We start from the raw sequence: 14345 nt of genomic DNA, 5'->3' as shown, positions 1-14345 counted from the left end.
CAATACCTCTAAATACGTGGCAAAATATTTTTTAAATCTCTTTCTTGTCATTAGGTTGGAAGCCAGGGACTAGCAGCAGTTTTCTCTTTAAACAGCAACAGTTAAAATATTTCTTCATATATATTTATAAAATCAAATATTCATGAGAAAAAAGGATGAAATGTTCAGGATTTACTAACTAAAAGGTAAAAAGTCAGTAGGATGAATTTAAAGCTGTGAAGCTGCTTCCTTCTAAACACAGAAGGAACAATATGTGATGAATATCAGCATCAGGTGAACAGACAGAAAGCAGGATTAGAATCTCACAGCTTCTAGATGGTGAGGAGAGAGAAATATTCACAATATGCACAATAACTTCCATCCATGCACCTTGACTGCTTCATTATCCACATTTCTGGATATAAATTCTCTAAACTTTCATTTTTTGTTTGACTGCACCTGCAGCCTCCACTACCGGGAGTTAAGGGGTTAACATCTCATTCCAGGTGTAATGTCAGGTCTGTAGATGTAACTATAAACATGTGTGGTATCCACAGAAAGTCCAGAATCTCAGCTAACAGCTCAGCAAAACCATTTATATCACCAACAAACACAGTTAAGACAACAAACAATTTAAAGAGCAGCTGCACAAAGTCCGAAAAATATGTAAACACATAAGATGTCTCCGCTGTCCACTCCACGGCATGAATACGAACAAATCGCTCCTCTACTGAAAGCTCACATCTTACAGATTCCACAGCTGGAAGTTTCATCTCGCTATGACCAAGATTCACCGAACCAGAGGCAGAAGAAGACCCGATTTATGCTGCACGTTTGTAAAAGTCAGAAAGCATGTCTTACCTTTGCTCTCTTGCATAAATTAAAACCGTATTTATTAAAAAAAATAATAATACATAAAAGTTTCCCGTCCAAAAATAACAATGTTCTGTCCATCTGCATGTATTTTGACAAAGAGAAACGTCGGTTCATCTTCTTTCTTAAGTTCCAGACAGAAAACGTCTCTTCATTTTAATAAACCCGCTCTCTCCTGATTACATCAGACGCACCGCTGCAGCAGGGAAGAGAGACATGGACGCCACGTTTCTGTGATCAATGCTAGTGGCCAGCAAAAAAAAACAAAAAACAAAAAAACTAACAAACAAAAAAAAAACAAACTAAATTTAACCCACAATTAAAAGAATTAATGTTGTGTTAATGTGCAAATTAGATTGATATATGTGGATAAGATATACATACATACATATATATATATATATATATATATGCATCCATCCATCCATTATCTGCCACTTATGGGTCGCGGAGGCAGCTGCCTAAGCAGGGAAACCCAGACTCCCCTCTCCCTGGCCACATTCACCCAGGTCTTCCCCATGGCCTCTTTCCGGTGGGGAGTGCCCGGAACACCTCACCAGGGAGGCGTCCAGGAGGCATCCAAACCAGATGCCCGAGCCACCTCATCTGGCTCCTCTCGATGCGGAGGAGCAGCGGCTCTACTCTGAGCCCCTCCCTGATCACCGAGCTTCTCACCCTATCTCTAAGGGAGAGCCCGGCCACCCTGCGGAGAAAACTCATTTTGGGCCACTTGTATTCGCAATCTTTTTCTTTCGGTCACTACCCACAGCTCATGACCATAGGTGAGGGTAGAACGTAGATCGACCGGTAAATCGAGAGCTTTGCCTTTTGGCTCAGCTCCTTCTTCACCACGACACACCGATGCAGAGTCCGCATCACTGCAGACGCGGCACCGATCTGCCTGTTGATCTCCCTCTCCATCCTTGCCTCACTCGTGAACAAGACCCAGAGATATGTGAATTCCTCCACTTGGGGCAGAACCTCATTGCCGACCTGGAGAAGGCACCCCACCCTTTTCTGGCTGAGGACCATGGTCTCGGATTTGGAGGTGCTGATTTTCATCCCAGCCGCTTCACACTCAGCTACGAATAGCTCCAGTGAGAGCTGAAGATCAGAGTCCAACGAAGCCAACAGAACTACATCATCCGCAAAGAGCAGAGACCCAATCCTGAGGCCATCAAACTGGATCCCCTCAACACCTCGGCTGTGTCTTGAAATTCTGTCCATAAAAGTTATGAACAGAGTCAGTGACAAAGGGCAGCCTCTGCGGAGTCCAACCCTCACCGGAAACTACTCTGATTTACTGCTGGCGATGTGGACCAAGCTCTGACACTGGTCGTACAGGGACCAGACAGCGCATACAAGGACGTCCGGCACTCCATACCCCCGGAGTACCCCCCACAGGAGTCCCCAGGGAACATGGTCGAATGCCTTCTCCAAGTCCACAAAGCACATGTAGACTGGTTCAGCAAACTCCCATGCCACCTCCAAGACCCTGAAGAGGGTGTAGAGCTGGTCCACTGTTCCACGACCGGGACGAAAACCACATTGCTCCTCCTCAATCCGAGGTTCGACTATCCAACGGACCCTCCTCTCCAGCACCCCTGAATAGACCTTACCAGGGAGGCTGAGGAGTGTGATCCCCCTGTAGGTGAAGTACACCCTCCGGTCCCCCTTTTTGAAGAGAGGGACCACCACCCCAGTCTGCCAGTCTACTGTCCCCGATGTCCACGAGATGCTGCAGAGGCATGTCAGCCAAGACAGCCCTACAGCATCCAGAGCCAAAAGGAACTCTGGGCGGACCTCATCCATCCCCAGGGCCCTGCCACTGGGGAGCTTTTTTTTAACCACCTCAGCAACCTCAGCCCCAGAGATGGGAGAACAATCACCAGCTAACCCAGACTCTGCTTTCTCATCGGAAGACGTGTTAGTGGGATTGAGAAGGTCTTCGAAGTATTCCCTCCACCGCCATACAACGTCCCGAGTTGAGGTCAGCAGCCCCCCCATCCCCACTGTACACATTGTTGATGGAGCACTGCTTTCCCCTCCTGAGCCACCGGATGGTGGACCAGAATCTCTTGGAAGCTGTCCGGAAGTCATTCTCCATGGCCTCTCCAAACTCCTCCCGCGCCCAAGTTTTTGCCTTCGCTACCGAAGCTGTGTTCTGCTTAGCCCGCCAGTACCCATCAGCTGCCTCTGGAGTCCCACAGGCCAAAAAGGCCACAGCTGTGGCTGGCTGCCTCGACAATAGAGGCACGGAACACATGTGGACTCAATGTCCCCCGCCTCCCCTGAAACATGGTTGAAGCTCTGCCGGAAATGTGTCTCTTTCTTTCTGACAGGGGACTTTGCCAGACGTTCCCAGCAGACCTTCACAACATGCTTGGATCTGTCAGGCCTGATCGGCATCATAACCCACCATCTGAGCCAACTCACTACCAGGTGGTGATCAGTTGACAGCTCCGCCCCTCTCTTCACCTGAGTGTCTAAGACATGTGGCCGCAAGTCCGATGACACGTCTACAAAATCGATCATCAAACTGCGGCCTAGAGTGTCCTGGTGCCAAGTTCACATGTGGACACTCTTATGCCTGAACAAGGTCTTAGTTATGGACAGTCTATGATGAGCACAGAAGTCCAACAACAAAACACCACTCAGATTCAGATCAGGGGGGCCGTTCCTCCCAATCACGTCCCTCCAGGTCTCGCTGTCAATGCCCACGTGGGCATTGAAGTCCCCCAGTAGAACGAGGGAGTCCCTGGAAGGAATGCTCTCCAACACCCCCTCTGAGGACTCCAAAAAGGGTGGGTACTCTGAACTGCTGTTTGGTGCATAAGCACAAACAACAGTCCCCCCATCCGAAGGCGTGGGGGTAAACCCCAACACACAGGCACCGAGTCGGGGGGCAATGAGCATGCCCACACCTGCTCGGCGCCTCTCACTGGGAGCAACTCCAGAATGGAAGAGGGTCCAGCCCCTCTCAAGGACAGTGGTTCCAGAGCCCAAACCGTGAGTCGAGGTGAGTCCAACTATATCTAGCCAGAACCGCTCAACCTTGCGTACCAGCTCAGGCTCCTTCCCTGCCAGAGAGGTGACATTCCACGTCACTAGAGCTAGTTTCTGCAACTAAGGATCAGACCGCCAGGGACATTTGTATGTTGTGTGTGTGTGTTTATGCTTTCTGCTTTCCTTGTTGCTTCTTTTTGCTGTCTTCCTTCTTTTTCTGTCCCCTCTGGTCAGGTTCAGCAAGATTACATAACTTCCATGATTCAAAGTAAATAAATAAATAAATGAATCAGATTATCAAGAGGAGCCTTATACCCACAAGCCTCCCCTTGGCAGAGCAAATTTGCTCAGCACAGCACAACACAGCAGCCAGACTATCATTCTCCTGCTATGATGCTGGACAGGACAAGTTAAAAAAGAAAAAAATTGAGTGTGTGAAGAGTGTAGCAAGTGTGTGGAGAGTGTGTAGAGAATGTGTGTACAGTGTATGGTAAGTATCTGGTGTTTGTGGGCTGTGTGGTTTTGTGAAAGAAGAAATAAAATACAGTACAAGGACGACCTCAAACTAAAATAAGTTTTTTCCGCAACAACTACAAGTCCTAGGTAAATTGATGTCCCTTCCTATTGTCATGGTCATTCACATGCACAAAAACAATGCAATACATCATGCTCCCAACATAAGGATGTATGTCCTAACATAGTAAAGGCTGTGAACTACAGATTAGATCCATAAAGCACTCACAGTCAGATTATAATGATTTTTCACCGAGTGCATTTCACCGACTTTATAAAAACCCAGTAAGAGAAAGAAACGGAGCTCTGGGGCATGCTGAATATGCAACATTTAAGTGTTAAAGGTTATTTTGTTCTATCTTATGTGGTTGCAATTCTACAGGCATTCAAATATTGATATGCAAATGGGAGCACCGGCTGTCCCATTGGTCATGATTCAGTCCTTATTAGTGTGTTCTTAAACTTCGAGGACTGACATCAGTTTGGGCATAAATGAAAACATATTGTCCAGTTCAGCAGAGGAGCAACAAAGCAAATCATTTTGGTTGTAATCCTTACAGTGCTAACACTGCATTTCTTATCGACACCATTCCATGATGATTCCTGTTCATAAAAGTCATAATCACACTTGTGTTCCTGGTTTATCATCTTGGTTTCTTGCATTCAGGGTTGATTAGTTCATTCATCTCGCCTGTACCTACTTAGTCCTTCCATGTATTTAAGGCCATTGGTTTGAGTTCCTCATTGCCTGTTCATTGCTTACTGTTTATTGCTTTTGCTTCCTGTTAGTCGATGTAGTCCATGTCAAGTTTTGTTACTTTTCACGTTTTAGTTTCCATGTCATTGTTTTTTTTTTTTAGTCTTTTGTAATGTAAGTCAAGTTTTCCCTTATTAAAACCTTTTACCTGCACCGGTTGAATGCATGGTGGTGGGTAAAGAACAAGGCTGGTTACTAGAAAAGAGGTAGAATTACCAAGATTAAAGAGGAGACAAAAACCATTGACATTTGGCTTTGAGGTAGTTTTCCCCTCCTACAGACCAGAGTTGGTGAAGAAATGCAAACATTCACTGGACAAAAAGACCTAAGATCCGGAGAGATCCAAGAGGATACAACTTTCCATATCCACGGCATATCCTTACTGTTTCCGGGGATATACGGGAAGATTGGTCTGTAACAGATCCTATTATAGGATACCCTCCGTATACACATCTATAGCAAATCCTAGTATAGGATATGCCGCGGATGCACATCTGTGATAGATCCTAGCATGTATACCCTTCATATACAAAACTTTAAGAAATCCTAGTGTAAAGGTGGCTAACATGAGTTTATAATTTAAGGAATTTTATCTTACATTGTGGTTATAGCTTTCATATATTTTATTCTGCAACTTCCTGTAAACTTGGAAATGTCTTATTTTGAAAGGGTTGTATCTCATGTTAACAACAGCAATTGACGGTGTAAAAAATGACGGCAAACAAAACGTAAACGTATTTCACGGAGCTAATACAGTAATGAGATGTAGTAAAAAGCACAGTACCAGCCTTAGCACCAGTCGAGAGTGACAACAAGGTAAATTTAATGACTACATTAAGGCATGTAAAAATCAGTTGTTCTTTTTTTTGTGTAAACATTGCTAATGTGATGCTGTAAGCTAATTGAGGTATCGGAAGTAACGGAATACAGAAATGTAATGTACCTTTTTGTGTTCTTTATTTTGTTTAGCTTTTTCATTGGTTTATTATTGGTTCAAGAAAGTTTGGATGGAATAAACACCACCACAGACCATCATTTAAGAGTGTTTTTTCAACTGGGACGCTACACCTAGTGTATGATATTCCCCGTATACACATCTGTCGCAGATCCTATGTCATACTCTCCTCATTCGTATCTGTGACAGATCCTATGAGATATCCTCCATACATACGTCTGGAACAAATCCCATAACCCAACTCATACACAACTTAATTTTGCCCTCTCTGGGGACCCTCGTCCATTTTTACCCCTTTAAATGACAGTTTGTTTGAATTACTTATTTACTCATTATTCACTATAACAGCGTGGCAACAGAAACTCAGATGCCGGGCTGCAGACGCACCAGATCATGACTGTGACACATTGCTGTGAAAGTAGGTGCAGGGCTCTGTCAGTCCAGGAGAGACGAGAATTGAGCAACATTTTATCGTCCCGCAATGTCCCAACCAGCAGTGGTCAGGGTCCACAAACATTAAATCTCCGTCCTTCAAACATGACATACCAGTAAATTTATGAAATGTCACGCAACTGCGACCGACCGAGCTGCAGGTTCCGTGTCAGAGCCGGTTGTCTTGGCAACGCGTCACAACGAGCGATATTAAATAGTCCACTCAGCTGCTTCTTGTGAAAAACTTACGATTTTAACAGTCAAAAACAACAATAACGTATTAATAATTGATTTAATATTTATTTATTTCATAAGTGACCATAGTATAAGCGGGATAATGCCCTTCAAGGTGTCTAATATCAGAAATGGTCCGACGCGTACGCCTCCGCGTGGATACGTTGTCGGGCATAAATTTTAAAATACATAACCCAACTCGTACACAACTTAATTTTGTCCTCTCTGGTGACCCTCATCCATTTTTACCCCTTTAAAATGATATTTTGTTTGAATGACTTATTTACTAATTATTCACTTTTTTATGTAAAACAAATATAACAATTGGAGTTTTGGATATGTCCAAGATTAGCAATAAATTAATAAAAAAATGGAAAATAAAAAAAAAAAAATTTCATTGTATATTTACTGTAGTATAAAATGCTTCTTCTTGAGACTTATGGGTAAAACTGTTCCATTGATTTTGATTACAACTATATATTTTAATTTAATTGTAATTACAATTTAAAACTATTCATTATTTAATGTTAGCATTTCATTTGCAAAAATGGCTGTGATATTTGACATTTTTCATTTTCACCAGATTCAGCTGTTTTCACATTGTAGGCAGATACAGGAAATCCTGGTATTTTCCACAGTGATGTTATGGCATCATGGACCCACCAGGGGGGCGCTAATAGTGATTTCTTTGCTTGTGTTATTGTATTATTTCAGATTATCAACATGTTGATTTAGATGTTAATTACAAACTTGTTTCACACATATACTGGAAAAAAATCTTGGTGGTCCCAAAGCTCCATAATACAACTCTCCGTGAGAAGGTCACGAGACGAAGCATCTATTAAAACAGAGGTGGAAAGTAACTATCACCTCAACCAAATGGCTAAGTCAGAGGAGCGTGCTGGAAAAGGACAGCAGCATTCATCAGAAGAAGAGGATTTCTTCCCTATCATGAAGTCCAGAAGGTCAGAGGGGAGTTGGAAGGCTACCTTGTCTGCGTCTAGAACATATGGATCTTCTAAACTCTTTTCTAAAAATAAAAAAAACACAGGCCTTCTGGCCTCAACCACTTGCAAGTGTCTTTCCAGCTCTGCTGGTTTGTTGTTCAGAGAGAAGAAAGCGCGAATTAGCTCTACAAACTTTGAAAATCAACCCCTGCTCAAGCTGAACAAGCGCTTTACAGTCTAATATTGTAGTATTCACTTGGCAGAATATTCTGTGGGGCATGGCACTTTATTTCATTCCTTATATCAGCTGTCCGTGTTTATTAATTAAGACAACTGATTATTTATGTTTGTGATATAAAGGAAAAAAAGAGCACAGTTTTGTTAATATGGAATTGCTCAAAATTTTCACCATCATGGATACTTTGATTTGGTTTCATTTTGTCTCTTTTACTGTAGTGTTTTAAACGTTTATTAAAAACAGTGTTGGATTGGATTTATGACTCTTCTTTTGTTTACATCAGGTAATTTAAAGTAACTAAGTAACTTTTACTCAATTAAATTTAGCACTTTTTACTTTTACTTAAGTAGATCTTTGGTGGGTACTATACCTTTTACTTGAGTAGAATTTAAGCAAAGTAAAGATACTTTAGCTTAATTAAAAATTTTCAGTACTTTTTCCATCCCTGCATAAAAATACTAATGACATACATTCACTACTTTTTTTCTTTTTTGCTGATCTTTTGCACATGCATCTTACCGTCTACCTCACAACATTTTTTGTAGCACACTGCACATTTATGTACATATGATAAAAAAAAAACTAAGTAAATTATGTATCTTTATGTTTATCTATCTAGTGTTTTGTTTAAGTTGTTTATTTATATTATTTTATGGCATTCAGTGCAGACGGCAAAGTAACAATTTCATTGTTCAGGGAAACTCGTTCCCTTACTGCCGGTGTCACCAACGTGTTCGGGGGTTACCGTCACGACAGGCACCGACTTTAAGGCCACAGCTGCGGCTGGCCGCCTCGACAATAGAGGCACAGAACACAGCCCATTTGGACTCAATGTCCCCCGCCTCACCCAGGACATGGTTGAAGCTCTGCCGGAGATGGGAGTTGAAACCCTTTCTGACAGGGCACTCTGCCAGACGTTCCCAGCAGACCCTCACAACACGCTTGGGCCTGCTTGGCCTGACCAGCATCCTCCCCCACCATCTGAGCCAACTCACCACCAGGTGGTGATCTGTTGACAGCTCCGCCTCTCTCTTTACCCGAGTGTCCAGAACATACGGTCGCAAGTCCGACGACATGACTACAAAGTCGATCATTGAACTACAGCCTAGTGTCCTGGTGCCAAGTGCACATGTGGACACTCTTATGCCTGTTCATTATGGACAATCCATGATGTGCACAAAAGTCCAACAACAAAACACCACTCGGATTCAGATCGGGGGGGGATTCCTCCCAATCGTGCCCCTCCAGGTCTCGCTGTTATTGCCCACGTGGCCATTAAAGTCCCCCAGCAGAACGAGGGAGTCCCCGGAAGGAATGCTTAATGAACAAAGGCCCTGGCACCAAGCGCTCGCCTCCGTGCCCCATCTCCAGACCTGGCTCCAGAGGGGGGCCCCGGTGACCCACATCCAGGCAAGGGAAACCTTGGTCCTTGCTTTCTCCTCATCATAGGGGTGATTTGAGCCGCACTTTGCCATGGGTTACCCTACCAGGGGCATGAGTCCCCGACATCACAGCCGCTAGGATCGTCAGGACGCACAAACTCCTCCACCATGACAAGGTGGCGGCTCAGGGCGGAGTCTATCTATCATTAATTACTTTAGTAAAAATGTAGTTAACAGAATATATTTTAATTCCTGTTTTAGTTCAAAACAGACAACTGAATATTCAGAGCAAAGTTTTAAGCCAACCTGATTACAAACAGAACTGTGTCATTTACCAGGAGATCCAGCAGCTGTCTGACTGAAATAAATCGAACTTTAACCGCCTCCTAGCTGGAGTACGTAAGGGGGAGCACACAACCCCCATCCTGGCCTCACTTCACTGGCTGCCAGTGAACTACAGAGTTCATTTTAAGATTCATTTATTTGTTTTTAAATCTTTAAATGGTCTGGCACCTCCTTACCTCTCTGAGCTGCTCCACCCCTATGCTCCTGCTCGGTGCCTCACGTCAGATGACCTGCTGTTCCTGGACGTACCGAGGTCCAAACGGAAGCTCAGGGGGGATCAAGCTTTTTCAGTCGCTGGTCCAAAACTGTGGAATGAGCTCCCTCTCCACATTAGACAAGCTTCTTCATTGTCTATTTTTAAAACTCATCTTAAAACCCATTTTTATTCTTTGGCTTTCAGCCCAGTATGAGACTGTTCCTGTTTTAGTGTGCAGTGGTTTGTTTTACTTATTGGTTTTATTTGTTTATATTTGTTCTTTTAAAATTGCTTATTGTTTTAAAACCGTTTTTAAAACAATGAACAATCACTTTATTATATTATTATTTATGATATTATTTATTTCCTGGTTAATTTTTGTACTTGATGTGTTGCTTTGTCCATTTATGTACAGCACTTTGTTTCAGCTGTGGTTGTTTTAAAGGGCTATATAAATAAAGTTGAGTTGAGTTGAGTTGAGTTGAGTTGAGTTGAGTTAAACAGCTTTGTTTCATTTACTCCCAGCAGGTGGAGGATGGAAACAGATGGAGGATAGAAGCAACTGGAGGATGGAGGTAGATGGAGGGTAGAAGCAGATGGAGAATAGAAGCAGATTGAGGATGGAAACATATGGAGGAGAGAAATGGATGGAGGCTGGAGGCAGATGGAGGATAGAAGCAGATGGAGGATGGAGGCAGATAGAGGATGGAGGCAGATGGAGGATGGAAACACATGGTGGATAGAAGCAGATGGAGGATGGAGGCAGATAGAGGATGGAGGCAGATGGAGGATGGAAACACATGGAGGAAAGAAACAGATGGAGGATAGAAGCAGCTGGAGGATGGAAACAAATAGAGGATGGAAGCAGATGGAGGATGGAGGCAGATAGAGGACGGAGGCAGATGGAAGATAGAAGCAGATGGAGGATGGAGGCAGATAGAGGATGGAGGCAGATGGAGGATGGAAAAACATGGAGGAAAGAAACAGATGGAGGATAGAAGCAGCTGGAGGATGGAAACAAATAGAGGATGGAAGCAGATGGAGGATGGAGGCAGATAGAGGATGGAGGCAGATGGAGGATGGAAAAACATGGAGGAAAGAAACAGATGGAGGATAGAAGCAGCTGGAGGATGGAAACAAATAGAGGATGGAAGCAGATGGAGGATGGAGGCAGATAGAGGATGGAAGTAGATGGAGGATGGAAAAACATGGAGGAAAGAAACAGATGGAGGATAGAAGCAGCTGGAGGATGGAAACAAATAGAGGATGGAAGCAGATGGAGGATGGAGGCAGATAGAGGATGGAAGTAGATGGAGGATGGAAAAACATGGAGGAAAGAAACAGATGGAGGATAGAAGCAGCTGGAGGATGGAAACAAATAGAGGATGGAAGCAGATGGAGGATGGAGGCAGACAGAGGATGGAAGCAGATGGAGGATGGAGGCAGATAGAGGATGGAGGCAGATGGAGGATGGAAAAACATGGAGGAAAGAAACAGATGGAGGATAGAAGCAGCTGGAGGATGGAAACAAATAGAGGATGGAAGCAGATGGAGGATGGAGGCAGATAGAGGACGGAGGCAGATGGAAGATAGAAGCAGATGGAGGATGGAGGCAGATAGAGGATGGAGGCAGATGGAGGATGGAAAAACATGGAGGAAAGAAACAGATGGAGGATAGAAGCAGCTGGAGGATGGAAACAAATAGAGGATGGAAGCAGATGGAGGATGGAGGCAGATAGAGGATGGAGGCAGATGGAGGATGGAAAAACATGGAGGAAAGAAACAGATGGAGGATAGAAGCAGCTGGAGGATGGAAACAAATAGAGGATGGAAGCAGATGGAGGATGGAGGCAGATAGAGGATGGAAGTAGATGGAGGATGGAAAAACATGGAGGAAAGAAACAGATGGAGGATAGAAGCAGCTGGAGGATGGAAACAAATAGAGGATGGAAGCAGATGGAGGATGGAGGCAGACAGAGGATGGAAGCAGATGGAGGATGGAGGCAGATAGAGGATGGAGGCAGATGGAGGATGGAAAAACATGGAGGAAAGAAACAGATGGAGGATAGAAGCAGCTGGAGGATGGAAACAAATAGAGGATGGAAGCAGATGGAGGATGGAGGCAGATAGAGGACGGAGGCAGATGGAAGATAGAAGCAGATGGAGGATGGAGGCAGATAGAGGATGGAGGCAGATGGAGGATGGAAACACATGGAGGATAGAAACAGATGGAGGATAGAAGCAGATGGAGGATGGAGGCAAATAGAGTAGGGAGCACAATTAAAATTAAAATTTTGAATCACGATTAATCACATTGTTGTCTGATCTGATCTCTGGTCTGGACTCTGGTCTCAACTCTGGACTGGACTCTGGTCTGAACTTTGGTCTGAACTCTGGACTGGAATCTGGTCTGGACTCTGGTCTGGACCCCGATCTGAACTCTGGACTGGAGTCTGGAGTGGACTCTGGTCTGGACTTTGGAATGGACCCTGGACTGGACTCTGGACTGGACTCTAGTCTGAACCCTGGTCTGAACTTTGGACTGCACTCTGTTCTGGACTCTAGTCTGGATCCAGGTTGAACTCTGGACTGGAATCTGGTCTGGACTCTGGTCTGAATTCTGGACTGGACTCTGGACTGGACTCTGGACTGGAATCTGGTCTGGACTCTAGTCTGGACCCTGGTCTGAATTCTGGACTGGAATCTGGTCTGTAGTGGACTCTGTTCTGGACTCTGGTCTGAACTTTGGACTGCACTCTGGTCTGGACTCTAGTCTGAACTTTGGACTGCACTCTGGTCTGAACTCTGGTCTGGACTCTTCTGAACTTTGGTCTGGATTCTGGTCTGGACTCTGGCCTGGATTCTTCTGAACTTTGGTCTCGACTTTGGTCTGAACTTTGGTCTGGACTCAGGGCTGTGATGAGGTCAGAAGCTGGATTGAATTTATCCAGATTTCCACTTTCATTTAAAAAGTCATGAAGCTGGTCAAATACAATTTTTTTCAGTTATCTGAATATAAAAGAGGTTAGAAACTGGTCTATAGTTGTTCATTATTGAAATGTCTAGGAGAGGGGCTTAATGGCAGCCATCTTTAGAGCCTGATGCCAGCGAGCTGTTAACTATCAGTAGGAGATCCCTTTCTACTGAGGTAAGAACTGGTTTAAAAAATTGGATGGGATCATGTCCAGAGTGCATGTTGCTGATTTCAGATGCCAAACTATTTCCTGGAGGATTTTTAAATCCACCATATTAAACTGTGAAATAACATAATTGTTTCCAGGTTTTAGATATAGTCTAGTTTTCTTGTCTGACTGTGGCATTAATATCTAATCTAATGGTTTTAATATTTTGGCCAAAAAAGTTGGTAAATTATTTTTATTTTTCAGTGGAAAGGAGCACTGAAAGACTGGTCATAAATAAAGGTAAGGACAAACCTTTTCTAAATTTTCCACCTTGGGTACTTTAAATTCAAGTGCCTGATCAGGTAACAGATGATTTTAGTTTTGGTACGAGAATGGGGCTTTAAGAAGTTAAAGAATAATAGAAGAAAAAGGAAAATATGCGTAAAATGGTCTAAAACCATAAGAATCTGGGATTCTACTGAGTCCAGCGGAGTCTTCATCTTCATGTAACTGTAGGTTAGGAATGTTCTCCAGTGTTCTCCAGTCTCTCATCAATTTCTCCAGCTTCATCTTGGAATGAACCTTGGAATGGTCGGAAGTGTCCTTGTTCTGTAACAAGTATTCCTAAAATGTGCTGTAACAACCACAACTTAGCTCTTGCAAATCTGTTATTCCTGGCCCATCTTCATTCAACACGAAAAACAAGACTTTCTGAAGTAGCGGTACTAGTAACAGGAAACCCTGAGCTGTAAAACTGCATCGGCAGCCATGTGGTTCCACTTAAATGTGTTGCCAATTGGCTGAAGGATGTTACAGAAGTGCTTGAATAGCCAAAGAGAGTTGATATGCAAATCAGATGCCGTAACACCTCACCCCAAACTAGAAAGAGGCTCCCACTGTTAGGGTTCCTGTCTGTCTCCCCTGTGTGTGTTCCTGGATTGCCCTAGTGTGTGCGTCTGGCTCCCTCTGTCTGTCTTGTGCGTCACGTCTGTTCCCAGCCAGTAGAATTACAACAGCAGCCATCACCTCACTTGGGCTGATCTTCACACCAGGACCTCATCCACCAATCAACCACGACAATACTTAAACACCCGGCCTTTCTTCATTCCTCACTGGATCATCCAGTTACTTACTTGATTCCTGGTACTCCGGATTCTGTCAGCCCTGCCTACCACACCAACCTCCTGGATTGTTTCCCTCCTGCTCTGATTCACTACCATCTCCAGCTCAAGCCGGCTCCACACAACGCCCTGCCTGCCATCCGTTCTGTCAGCTGCGAACCACTGTGAATCCTGGATCCTGCTCGTGGATAAAACTGCTCTCCGGATTCAGCTCAGAAACTCTATTAAATCCCTTTTCTAAAACT

At 44.0% G+C, this 14345-nt stretch overlaps 1 protein-coding gene across 1 annotated transcript in view; it reads right to left on the bottom strand.

The window, feature by feature from the left end:
• Nucleotides 1-14345, bottom strand: part of kcnh5b (potassium voltage-gated channel, subfamily H (eag-related), member 5b) — a 319850-nt gene that overhangs the window by 5060 nt on the left and 300445 nt on the right. The window lies entirely within an intron of this gene.

The sequence above is a fragment of the Melanotaenia boesemani genome, chromosome 20 (genome assembly GCF_017639745.1).
Source record: "Melanotaenia boesemani isolate fMelBoe1 chromosome 20, fMelBoe1.pri, whole genome shotgun sequence".
In the NCBI taxonomy this organism is placed as follows: domain Eukaryota; kingdom Metazoa; phylum Chordata; class Actinopteri; order Atheriniformes; family Melanotaeniidae; genus Melanotaenia; species Melanotaenia boesemani.
The sequence above is the reverse complement of the archived record's forward strand: the minus strand, read 5'-3'. Positions and strand labels throughout refer to the sequence as shown.